Source organism: Gossypium hirsutum, chromosome A01 (assembly GCF_007990345.1).
Source record: "Gossypium hirsutum isolate 1008001.06 chromosome A01, Gossypium_hirsutum_v2.1, whole genome shotgun sequence".
In the NCBI taxonomy this organism is placed as follows: domain Eukaryota; kingdom Viridiplantae; phylum Streptophyta; class Magnoliopsida; order Malvales; family Malvaceae; genus Gossypium; species Gossypium hirsutum.
In genome coordinates this window covers 17,591,626-17,604,869 of record NC_053424.1, presented here as the reverse complement: position 1 = coordinate 17,604,869, position 13,244 = coordinate 17,591,626, and the positions used below count along the sequence as shown (strand labels likewise).

General features: G+C 35.7%; 1 non-coding gene across 1 annotated transcript; it reads left to right on the top strand.

The window, feature by feature from the left end:
• The first annotated feature begins 12,435 nt into the window (after nucleotides 1-12,435).
• Nucleotides 12,436-12,542, top strand: LOC121207989 (small nucleolar RNA R71). Its single transcript, XR_005903043.1, has one exon. It is a non-coding gene; the product is annotated as a small nucleolar RNA R71 (small nucleolar RNA).
• The last annotated feature ends 702 nt before the right edge of the window (nucleotides 12,543-13,244 follow it).

Here is a 13,244-nt window from a genome sequence, read left to right as displayed (position 1 = left end):
TTTCAATAAAAGTTAAGATTTATTAAAATGATAATTTTTGGTCTACGAAAATCGAAAAATGAGTTCGGAAGTCGGTTATGCACGAGGAAGGATTAGCACCCTTCGGTAAGACTATCACCTTTTTCTTGTTGTGTTGTCTCAGCCCATATCCGGACAGCCGCGTTGTCCTCTACTTTATCAAAAAACCCCTTTTCCATGATAAGCTATCTACTTAGCAATCGAATACGAATCAACACCTTTTGTGATGAAAATGCCATGCAAATACAATCAAAGTAAAACAAAGCAAGTCAATATTTCATACGCAGTTTAAAGCAAACAAAGAATAATAAATATAGCACTTGCTCAGGTAACCACTAGGGTTTTGGAGTGGCTCTACCTAGGGTGGGCTCTTAAGGCTCGTTACATAGGGTTCGGTTCTAGAGTAAAGGTACCTGAACCAGTAGATTCCTCGACCTTCACCCATTATAGGCTCATACAGACCGAGTTCAGTTCGGGGGAATACATTTCCCTATGGCTACACGGAGATGAAAATCTCACGAAGACATAGGTACGGATGTATCCCAAAAGCGATCCACTTTCCTGCACGGAGGTGAAAACCTCACGAAGGAGTAGTTTCTCACTCCTACTTAAAAATGTGTGACCACAGCGGTCATGCAATGCAATATGCAAAACTATTTAAAGACTCGAACCAACGTAGCAGGTATTATATCATAAACCACAAAAATAGCTGATGAAATGCAATGAAAAGATCGTATTTCGAAACCAAATTTTCAATTTTCGATAAAAAGACAAAAGTTAATCAACTTGTGGCTTGACTTTCTTATTTGGTCCCCAGCGGAGTCTCCAAGCTGTCGTAACCATTTTTGAAAAAAAGGGGATCGACTTGAATTTTGAAAACGAAAACGAATAGAGGAGTCGCTACCAATCCTTTTTGACGAGGTGTGATCGGGTCACCTTAAATTAATCATTTTAATAAAAGTTAAGATTTATTAAAACGATAATTTTTGGTCTACGAAAATCAGAAAATGAGTTCGGGAGTCGGTTACACACGAGGAAGGATTAGCACCATCGATGCGCCCAAAAATTGGTACCTAGTTGATTAATTAATGTCTTAGTGTCGAAGATTGAAAACTTCAAAGACTTTGAAATACAACCCCTCTTTGTAAAAATGCTCAAATGTTAAAGACCTTCTCGTCTCAAAATATAAAATGTCACATCCAGTAAGTTAGGACACGACATCTTGAATTTTCGATAGCGAGCTTGCCTTTTATATAAAATTTGCGTATTTTAACTTATTAAAAGGGTAGTCGATTATTTAGAGTAAACGAGAGAAATTGAAACCCAGTAAGTTAGGGCACGTTTTCTCGAATTCTCAGACACCGAATATTGCTTTTATTTTAAAACAAGTTCTGATTTCAAGGTGACAAAATGTCATACCCAGTAAGTTAGGGAACAACACCTCATACTTCCGAGAATAAACATTTTTTTTAAAACTCGTATTGCGATTTAAGAGGATTATGTCATTATTTAGATTAAACGAGAAAAACTGAAACCCAGTAAGTTAGGGCACAATTTTCTCGAATTGTCTAAATACGAAACTTGTTTTATTTTAGAAAACACAATTATATGCGTAGAGTAAAAGACCAATGTAATCATAATCGCATGGTGAAATGAGAAACAAATCGCAGCATTAACATGCATAATAATAACAAAGGTGATGATATAAACAACAACAATAATGACGAATAATATAAATTTGCAGATATATTGAGACATCTATGAATAAACGAATAAACATAATGAAGTAATGATAATGAGAACAAAACGAAATAAAAATGATGACGATAAAGGAAATAACAAAGTAAATTATAGTGTAAATTTGATTTTAAATCGGGGGTAAGCAAATAAATATATGAGTAAGTAAGCAAACTTATAATAAAAAAATGATAAAATAATAATAATGGTAAAAATATAAATAGGTATCATATGAAACAAAATAATGATACAAAATAAAAAAATTCAAAGTTTGAAATTACATAAAAGTACAAACAAATAAATAATAAAATCAATGTATTATATAAAAAACGTAAATGTATAAAAGAGAAACCATAATAATAATAGTAGTAGTTATAATGAAACTAAAAATAATACTAAATATAACAATAGTGATATTAGTAATAAAAATAACAGCTATAAAAAAATATTAACCATGACAATAAAGAATAATAGTAATAATAATAAAAATGAAAATAAGAGTAACGTTAATAATACATTAAAATACAATAGTAAAATAATGACAATAGTAGTAATAATATATGGGTGATACATAATAGAAAGAATACAAAAATATAGTAATAATAATAATAATAATATAAACAACAACGTATATGTGTGAACAATGATGGTAGTACAAAGAAAGTAATAATAATAATAGAAGTAATAATAATAATACAATGATAATAAACAATAATAAAAGGAATGAAAATAATAGTAATAATAAGAATATTTAATAATAGTAATAATAACAATAATATAATTAATAATATATACATAAAAATAATAATAGTTAGAAATAAAAAATAATGGAAGTAGTAATAATAATAATATTAAAATAAAAAAATATAAATACAAGTATGATAATAATAATGGTAATAAAAATAAAAATAATAGTAATAATGACACGTTAAGTTATAATAGTAAAAAAATAAAAATCGTGATAATAAAAACATATTAGATAATAATAGTAAAATAATAATAGTAATAATTATATTAAGTTAGTTAATTTAATATAAAATAATTATATTAGTTAATTTAATATAAAATAACAAAAAATGACTAAATTGAACTTAAAGTGAAGGTTCGGGACCAATTTGAAAATAAACAAAGAAGAAAGGGACCGATTTAAAATCTCAAAAAACATAGAGGGCCTAAAATGGGAAATAACCCCCACCCTCTAAAATGCGCATTTAAAAAGGGGGACCAAATTGAAATCCGAAGTAATCTTCTGGGCCAAAATTAGGAATTAAAAGGAATTTAATTGTAAATTACTAAAAAAGTGGAAGGACATCGCGCATAAATATCTCAGAAACCAAAAACACGCGGATCCTGAGGCGGGCCGGGTTGGACGGATCGGGTATAGGCCAAAATGACGTCGTTTTGGGGTTAAAGGGCAGCCCCCAAAACGACATCGCTTTGGGAAGCTATAAAAAGGCCAAAATCTTCAAAAAAAATTCATTTTCTGCATAGCAAAGAAAAAAAGAGAGAGAGGGGGGAAGGGGAGGAGATTTCCAGCCACAAGGCTGGTCGCCGTTCGGTCGCCAGACGGCCGTGCGCCGCCGTGGCCGGCCACCGTACACGGTGGCCAAAATTTCGAAAAAGGTAAAAATTTTTACTTTTTTATTTTATTTTTAATAATATGTATATATTTATGTAATAGATTCGAAATAAAAGAGAAAAAAAAAGAAAAGGGAAGAAAATAACAGAATCGGGAAAATAAAAAAATAAAATAAAGCACCTCTTTTAATACTCCGATTTTATCTTTTTGTATAAAATCTCTATGTTTTTGATGTTGGATATGCTTTTTGATATTGGTGGTTTGAAATCTAGAAAATTTTTTATTGTAAAAATTGTCAATCCTCTTTACAAAGTCTTAAATCGACTTTTATAGCCACTGTACAAGCCTTTTCTACCATTTGCTGTCTTTTCCATTTTAATTTTTTGCAAGTGCAACTTGCTGGAGTTTGGTGGCTGACATGGGCGGTGCTGAGGTGACCTTGGCGGTGGAGCAAGTGGCTAGGGTTTCAGCTTTTCTGAAACCCTAGTTTGACTAATGGGTCTGGGGTTTGGGCTTGATTTAGGTTGGGTTTTGTTAGGCTTGTTGTTTGGGTGGTTTTAGGTTTAGTGGGCCGGGTGAAATTGGGTTTGTACATATATAATATTATGTCATAAATTGAATTTAAATATTTTCATTATGTTTTCTTAGCTAGTATTTTATAACTAATATTTTGATAAAATAGTAAAGCGTAGAAATCTAGTTTATTGATATGTTTTGAGAAATCGTACTGCTGGGAATTGATTTGGGAGATAATTTAAATGTGGATATTTTGTGAAAATCTAAATTATTTTGCAGGGGTTTTATGTAAAATAGACAGAAATGTTGCCGAAAATTTTATAAAACAATTTTACTAGTACATTTCCTTTTCAAAATAAAAATGAGAAAGTGTGTTGCTTCGGCAACGAAATGTGGCATTTTATATTCGGATCCAACAACTGGGTTGAGTATAGAGTGTCACATTCTCTTTCTTCCCCTTCCACTTTCATGTTTTCTTCCTTTCTTTCTGTAAGTTTCTATTTGATTTTCCTCTTTTCTTTTCAATTCAATCTTTCTCACAAGATTTTTCCCTGCCATTTTTCTTCCTTTGTTACGATCTTTGCTTTTGAGATTTTTGTATCAACGTTTCCTTCTGTATTACTGTCAGTTGTGCGTGGTAAGATTGTGATTTTTACTTTCGAATTTGGTTAGGGATTGTCATGTTTTGAGTTATGTTTTTTTCCGTTGTGTAACCAAATCTTTTAACCATGTGAAATTTTCTTTAGGCGAAGATTTGGTTGTGATTAATCTTCCGGCAAACTGAGAAATTCGTTTTGGCTGTTATTTCATTCAAGGGTAAGTGATCGTTAGGGACTCGAAATTTTAGAATATCATTTTCCACTCTCACATTCTGAAGTGTTGGTTTAGGTATTAGATATATCACCATTGAATTTGCATAAAAAACTTATCAGGTGTGTATCCAAAAATTCGAAAAACAGTGAATGATAGAAAGCCAAAAACTGGACTGTCAACGCCACATGGCCTTGTGCCGTACTGTGTACGGTCTGGGTCAATTGGGCCGTGTGGGCCACTCAGGCATATGTGAAGTCGTGTAGGCCAGACGAACTGGCCGATTGGGCCGTGTGGGCCTATTTTCTGAAAACTTTACCTAGGCTAGTTTGACTCTAAAACTTGTAATTAGACTTTCTGTAAGGCCTATATTGCTTAATTAAGGCGTGGAAACAAGGTATTTGTTAATATGCTTCTGTGTATGATGTATTTAAGGTATGTGAAATATATTTGCATAATTTGATACTGATAGTTTTGGTGGTATGTCTTGATTTGCTATGTCTGTATATGTGTGTATGATGTGCGATTATGTTAATTTGTATTTCTAAATCTGTTATATAACCATGCATGTGACTTCATGGCAAAAGTGATATGATTTAATGAGGTTTGGTAAATCTGTTCTGCAAAGCATGGAGTCCCAAGCCTTCTATTATTCTACGTCAGCATGTCCTACATGCTTATCATTCAGATTTTGTATATGTGATACGTGATATTCGCGACAGGTTTTAAAAAATTTATAATTAATCATTCATGAAACTAACTATTATCACGATGAAGGCAAGTGTACCTATCTAACAGTAGTATAGCTTTAGCAAGACAGGATTGTCAAACCCAAAGGAACCAAGAGTACTAGTAATTACTCTTTTATTATTATTATCTAGCCTAAAAATTAAGGGATTGGTTTATCTAAACTAATTAACTAAACTAAGGGTGCACAGAGAGAAAATTGGAGAAAAGCTTTTGGGAAACTCGATTGATGAAGACAATACCCAAGGAAAAATCCACCTAGACTTTACTTGTTATTTGACTCTAAATCAGACGATTTATTCATTTGAATTGATCCGTAGAAATCCTTAAGTTATATTATTATCTCTCTCGAGACTAATAACGTCTAACCCTAGGTTGATTAATTGAAATCTCTTTCTAATTAACACCCCAGTGTTGCATTAACTCGATCTATGGACTCCCTTATTAGGTTTCACCCTAATCTGGCAAAATCTTGTCACCCTATCTCTAGGCATGCAATCAACTCCGCTTAATTATGACAAATTTACTGTTAGACAGGGACTTTTGCTCCTCTGAATAAGCGCATTAACTTGAATCAATATCCTGAAATATTAAAACAAGAATTAAGAACACATAATTAAGAACAAGTCAAATATTTATCATACAATTTAGATAATAATAATAAGATCTATCTTAGGTTTCATTCCCCTTAGGTATTTAGGGGTTTTAATTCATAATTATGAAAGAAAACATCTCAAAAGAATGAAGATAACAAAACATAAAGAAAACTTAAAACTCCTGAAGGAAATTGAAGGGAGATCTTCAATCTTGACGATGAATCCAGCTTCTGAGATGGATCGATCGACTTTCCTTGAGTAATTCATTGCCTCCTACTCCGTGTTCCCTTTTCTAGTGCCTCATCAGGTGTTTAAATAGGCTTTAGAATGCCAAAGAGCCCTCAAAAGTGGCCTTTTCTGAATAGGCCTATACTTATGCTCGACAAGGACACGCCCGTATGACACGCCCATGTGCTATTGCTTTAGACTGTGGTCAAGGCTGTTAAATAGGCACAGACGTGTGGTCTACCCGTGTAAGTCGTGCTTCGATTCTGCCAAATGGACACGGCCATGTGGCCTACCCGTATGAGGAAGTCTTCGCTGTATTGATTTCCCATGTTGGCCTATTTCTCTGTTTTTGGCCCGTTTCTCGCTCTTTTTACTCTCCTATGCTAACCTAAGTATAAAACATGAAATTAAAGGATTAGGAGCATTGAATTCACCAAATATAAGGAGAAATTATCCATAAATGTGCTAAGCACGGGATAAAAATATGAATAAATTACGGTTTATCAAATACCCCCACACTTAAGCATTTGCTTGTCCTCAAGCAAAATCCTCAACTCACAATCAAAATGAATTCTTCTCAACTTATAATCCCTATCAATAATAACTCAAAATAAACCATAAGTAATCATACATTGAGAATTCAACTAGAAGAACATCAAAGTTTTAAACATTCCAAGTTGAGCATTTTATCACGAAAACATAGGTGTCTCCCCTCATTTAAGTGATTACCTTTGATTCAAAATATCACAAAGTTTAACATCCTCACTAAAGATTTACTCAAATCACTCGAGGTGTTTAAGGACAATAAATGAAGCACTCATTAGTCAATATGAAAAGTTATTACCCAATTTGTTAGGCTCAAAGGGGTTTACTAAGGGTTAATTATGAAGGTAGGCTTTTGTGGCGTGAGTAGGTTAAACCTAAGTGCCTTTATCATCTCGACATATCAAATCAAAGATATGGTCTTGACATGCATAATCAGGCAAGTTCTAGAATAACAAATCAATACTAACGCACTCATAATAAAAGTGAGCATGAAAGAAATAAAATATGCTCTAAAGGCTCAAGATATCACAAAAATTATGGTTTTTTGATGTTAAACCTATGAATTTTAACCCAAGATAATACCTAAACTGAGGGAAACAATCTAAAAATTTTTAATTATTAAAAACCAACTTTTCATGCTTGATTCTCTAATTCCTTCAACTTTAAACCATCAATGCAAGAATGCCTATGTTTTAATTCAAGACATATAAATAACAATCATAAATTAATCAAAATTAATTCTAATAATGATATAAGAAGATTATTTGAGAACAGGACAAAATTTAGGGATTTTTCTGATAATGATATAAAAGACCCCCCATACTTAAGATGTACATTGCCCTCAATGTACCAAGATAGATATACTAAAAAATATAGATATATAATCATAAGATAGGGAGAGAAGTGAAACTTCCTGAATGATGAATGAATTCTTTGAATTGAAGTGATGGAGAATAATCGGCCAAGTTAATGATGAGATTGGAGGAGGATACTCCGGTGGTGGTAGAGGTTCGTTAGTCCACAAGTCTTGCGCTAAAAGAATATTATATCTGGTGGTAGCTATGGTCATGGTTGAGTAGGACATGGCAGTCGTGGAGAACCTTTTCCAGTGGAGTTTTTAGTTCCTAAGTGATGATGAGCTTTGGAGCTCTCTATAACTGTGATAAAATCAAGAACTCTTTAAGATATATAAGGAAGCATAATTACTCGTAATGAAATAGCCGAAACGATAAATAATTTAATAAAAATTATAAAACCTAAAATTGAAATAATATTAAAGTAAAATAAAATAAAAAGCACTTAAAGAAGATAAATAAAGATAAAAGTGGAAATAAAAATAAAAAATAAAAAGTCTTTAAAAATCGTCATCGTCGGATGGTTCACGAGGTGGTGGTGGCGATGAGATGTGAAGGTGCTGACAAATCTGATGAAGAGTAGCATCAATGTGATCAAAACACTGAAAACACTGCTGCTTAAATCGAGTAAGGCGCTCAGAGATGTCAGAGTATGAAGCTGCCGCATGAACTGAATGATGGATGGGTGGTGGCTGAGACGGTGGGTCCTCGTGACGTGGAGGGACATCATCAGTAATGCCCTCTGGGTCCTCTCCTCGGTGGACTGGACGAGGTGGTGCTGAAGAGGGTAGGTTCCATGTTGTTTTTTGATCATCTTCATATGTAGCATGCTTGAGATGCCCTGTGGGGACATCTAGCCGATGAGAGTGAGGGAGGATAATTGTGTCGCTGTGTTGAGGAGCCCGAAGTGCCAAGCCAGTCGAGTCACATAGGGGCCAATAGAGATGACTCCCTTCCTATGCCGCTCTGTTTGATGGCAAATGACGAGGGCAATGAAATAGGCGAGGTCAAAGATGTGCCCATTCGCCATACTCCAGTAGGCGTCATGAGTGTTGATGATGCAGGTGCTCTCTCGTATTCCTATCAGAGTGTGGGCCAAGAGGGCGTGTAGGTACCTCAAGGATGGAGAGAGAGCCAATGCCTTAGAGCAGCTAGGGTCGTAGGTGGCCGAGGTAGGGACAAGGTCCTTCCAGCATTTGGACGGTGAATAGTAGATGTGACGATGAAGGGTCTCGAGTTCGTTGTCATCCATGAACTTTTTCGTATACAGCCCTAGTGCAATTCTGAACTCCGGTATGCTGAACTGGCGCACTAAACCACCAAGATGAAACTGGACCATTCCAGGATCATCGAACTTTGTCATAACAGTTGGAAGAGAAAAGTCGAACAGAGTTCCAGTGTGAGATCGAGGTACGTGGGCTCGATGATCCCAAAGAAGGGCTCTGACTGCGTCAGCCAGTTAGACTTGTTCAAGTGCGGCCCAGTCAATGAAGCGGCCCGCACCTAAAGGTCGGGCCCAAAGTATCTGAAAGAGTTCTTCCTGTGGTCCTAAAGGAAACTGAATAAAGGGGTGCCTGATCTTTGCGGTAGGACCCAAGGATGACGTTGCTCCTTTTCTTTTCTTGGAAGTGGGGACGGCGGTCTTCTTGCCCCGTGAGGTTGACATTGTATACCTGTAATGCAAAGTTGAAGTTATATACTCCCAAGAATAGCATGGAAAAGAATGCAAGCGTGCTTAAAACTGAATAAGAATACTTCATGGGGCTCTCGTACTAGATGAAAAATATACTAAAACAACCAAAGCAAATATATCAGGTCATTATTATGAATATGACTACGAGAATAATGTTAACAAAAATATCTAGTGAATGAATGCATTTGTGTTTGATAATATGAAATATGGTGTGGGTAAGCATGAAATCCATGGAGACCCAAAAAGAAAATGGATGAATGTAGCATAATGTATTGACTAAAATGGAAAATTTCTAACAAAGAGCATAAGTATTATTATAATTATGAATATTTACTCAAAATAATCAAATAAAATAAAAAAAATCATGAAATAAGTAAAATATTTGAAGAGAATAGAGAGAAAGTAGTAAACAAACACAAGAGGGAAAAGCTTGAGTCGTCGAGGGTGGTGCTGTGGTCGGTGCATGGGATTGGTAGGGAGGGTGTGTGAAGAAGTTGCGACGGCTAGGGTTAGGGATTTTGGGGAAAGGTATGATGAATAGTATGCCCTAATTTTAGCCCATGTGTTTCGCAAATTTTAAATTTAGGCACGTCTGAAATTCGTCACACGCCTGTGCTCTTTGGGCATGTTGGTGCACAGGGCCGTGTCGCACGGCCGTGTCCTACTTCGTTCGCTTCTCCCACGCCCATGTTTAAATGTACACGCCTGTGTTGTTTTATCAGTCTTGAGCACGGGTGGTGGGCACGAGCGTGTCACACACCCGTGCTAAATTCTCAGTCTCAACCACGGTTTATAGACATGGACATGTCGCATGCCCGTGTTGTTTTGACAGAGTCACCCATGGCCACGTTGCACGGCTGTGGAAACTTATTGTATCTCGTGTTGGGGAAAGAGTTTTCTCTATTTCCACACGGTCGTACCGCATGGCCGTGTCTCCTCCTGTGGTGTGAGCATGGCCTAAGGCACGCCCTTGTGCCTGGCCGTATGGATTAGAAAACCTGTGTTTCAAGGACTCAGTTAGTGATTAGATGTTAAAAACTAATACTTTAAAGAAATTAATACTGTTAGTGCTCAGGTTGCCTCCCGAGAAGCGCTTATTTATAGTCTAAGCTCGACTTACCTCTCTTGTTGCGTGGTTATGCTGGTTCGAGGAGTTTACACTCCTCATCCCTACTATCAATTTTGTCAACAAAAGGTTTAAGATGAGTACTATTTACCTTGAACGTGCCAAATTCGGGATGAATTACCTCGACTGTACCGTATGGAAAATGCTAAGTACTTTAAGAGGGATTTCTTCATTCGGTTCAGAAGTGGTAATACGAGGGTCTGCTACATCTAATAGCACTTTGTCTCCAACCTTAAGTTGATTTGGGGAAAAATTTAGCTTGTCATGGCGTGATTTTGGTTTATCGTGTGTTCTCGATTTATATTTCTGCTATTCATCAGCTCCTCAATTTGTAGCCTTCGTTCTTTATAGATAGGTCCATTGTTGTTGCTTGAACATGGTTCATGTATGTTCTTCGGACCTATTTCTTGCAAAGTAGGTTGCACCACATGGTCAGTTTTAGTAGAATGTTTTATACAACCACCTTTAATTTTCAATGTGTTACTCGAATTACGAGCTTGAAGGGTGATTGTTTCATCTCCCACACGAAGTGTGAGTTCACCTGTGCCAACATCAATTATTGTTCTAGCAGTTACTAAAAAGGGCCTCCCTAAAATTAAAGGAATGTTACTATCCCCCTCTATGTTTAGAACAACGAAATCAACTGGGAATATAAATTTGTCAATTTTAACGAGTATATCTTCAATAATACCCCTAGGAAATCTGATTATTTTATCGGCTAATTGAATACTCATCCTAGTTTGTTTGGGTTTCCCAAGATCTAGTTGCTTAAACATTTTGTAAGGCATGACATTGATGCTAGCCCTTAAATCAGCCAAAGCATTATTAACATCTAAGCTACCAATTAAACAAGGAATCGTAAAACTCCCTGGATCTTTTAATTTGTTGGCCAGCTTATTCTATAGTATGGCTGAGCAAACCGCATTTAGCTCCACATGCGACGCCTCATCTAACTTCTGCTTATTTGTTAAAAGCTCATTTAAGAATTTGACTGCGTTTGGCATTTGCAAAAGAGCTTCAATATACGGTAAGTTAATATGTAATTTCTTTAATAATTTAAGGAATTTACTGAATTGTTCGTCTGTGCATCTTTCTTTGTCGCATTGGGGTATGGCACACGAGGTTTGTACTATTTACTTATCGGAGTTTGTTCACTTTGGTATTCCTCACCTCTACTTTTACTTACCACAATTTCTTGCCTCGGTTCTAGTTCAGGTTCCACTAACCCTTCCTTATCTTGGATGGTAATTGCGTTGAGTTGTTCCCTTGGGTTAGATTCAGTGTTACTCAGCAGGCTACCTTGTGGTCGTTCAGATATTAATTTGGCGAGCTATCCTATTTGAGTTTCGAGCCCTTAGATCGACGCTTGTTGATTCTTAAGTGCTGTCTTGGTATTCTGAAAATGAGTTTCTGACATCGAAATGAATTTTGTTAGCATCTCCTCAAGGTTCAGCTTTTTCTCTTGTTGGTAAGGTGTTTGTTAGAAGCCTGGAGGTGGTGGTGGTCTCTGATTTCCTTGGCTTACTCATGAAAAATTTGGGTGGTTCTTCCAACCTGCATTGTAAGTGTTACTATAAGGATTATTTTGAGATCGAGGATTATTACCCATGTAATTTAACTACTCGTTCTCCATGTTGTGGCCATAGGGTAGGTATACTAAATTGCTTAATCCACCTCTACTTGCTTCCCACTGTATTACTGGGTGAACCTGTGAAGAACCAAGAAAACTGTCAATTTTTCTATTAAAAAGTTCTACCTGATTAGAGAGCATAGTGACCGAATCAACGTTAAAAACGCCTGCTATTTTCGTTGGCTTTTTCCTCATGAATTGCCAATGATAATTTTTTAGTGACATATTTTCCATAAATTCATAAGCATCCTTAGGTGCCTTATTATTGATAGTTCCACCATCAGCTGTGTCAATCATCTGTCTAGTCGAAGGATTCAGGCCATTGTAAAACATTTGAACCTATAGCCAGAGTGGTAACCCATGGTGAGGGCACCTTCTCAACAGATCCTTGTATCTCTCCCATGCATCGTAGAGTGTTTCTAAATCCATCTGCACAAAAGAAGAGATATCATTACGTAATTTAGCCGTTTTAGCAGGCAAAAAATATTTTAATAAAAACTTTTTGGTCATTTGTTCCCAAGTAGTGATTGAACCTCATAGTAACGAGTTCAACCATTGTTTAGCTTTATTCCCCAATGAAAAAGGGAATAACCGAAGGTGAATGAAATTATCAGAAACGCCATTAATTTAAAAAATGTCACAAAGTTCCAGAAAATTTGCCAAGCGAGCGTTGGGATCCTCGTCCTGCAAACCATCAAACTGAACAAATTGCTGTATCATTTGAATTGTGTTAGGTTTCAATTCAAAATTATTTGCAGCGACAGTAAGCCTAACTATGCTTGATTCAGTTCCTGTTAAAGAAGGTTTAGCATAATCATACATAGTACGCGAAGCAGGATTCTGATTAGCAGCAATTGAAGGAGGTAGCGGATTTTCCTGATTTTTCAGCCATCTCCTTGGTTGTGGTTGAAGTATCTTCCTCTTGCTCTTCCTCTGTGTATCTTAAGCTTCGCCTTATTTTTCTTCAGTTTTTGCGAACTGTGTGATCGATCTTACTGTCATAAAGTAATGGTCTTGACAGGTTTCTTTTGGTCATAAACTAGAAAAACCTATCAGAAGAAAATAAACGAGAAATTAAAAAAGAAAATAAAAATTTAAATTGCAATAAAAGTAAAATGGCTAAAGTAATAAAAATCGAGTGTTCCTAATATCTTAGTTCCCCGA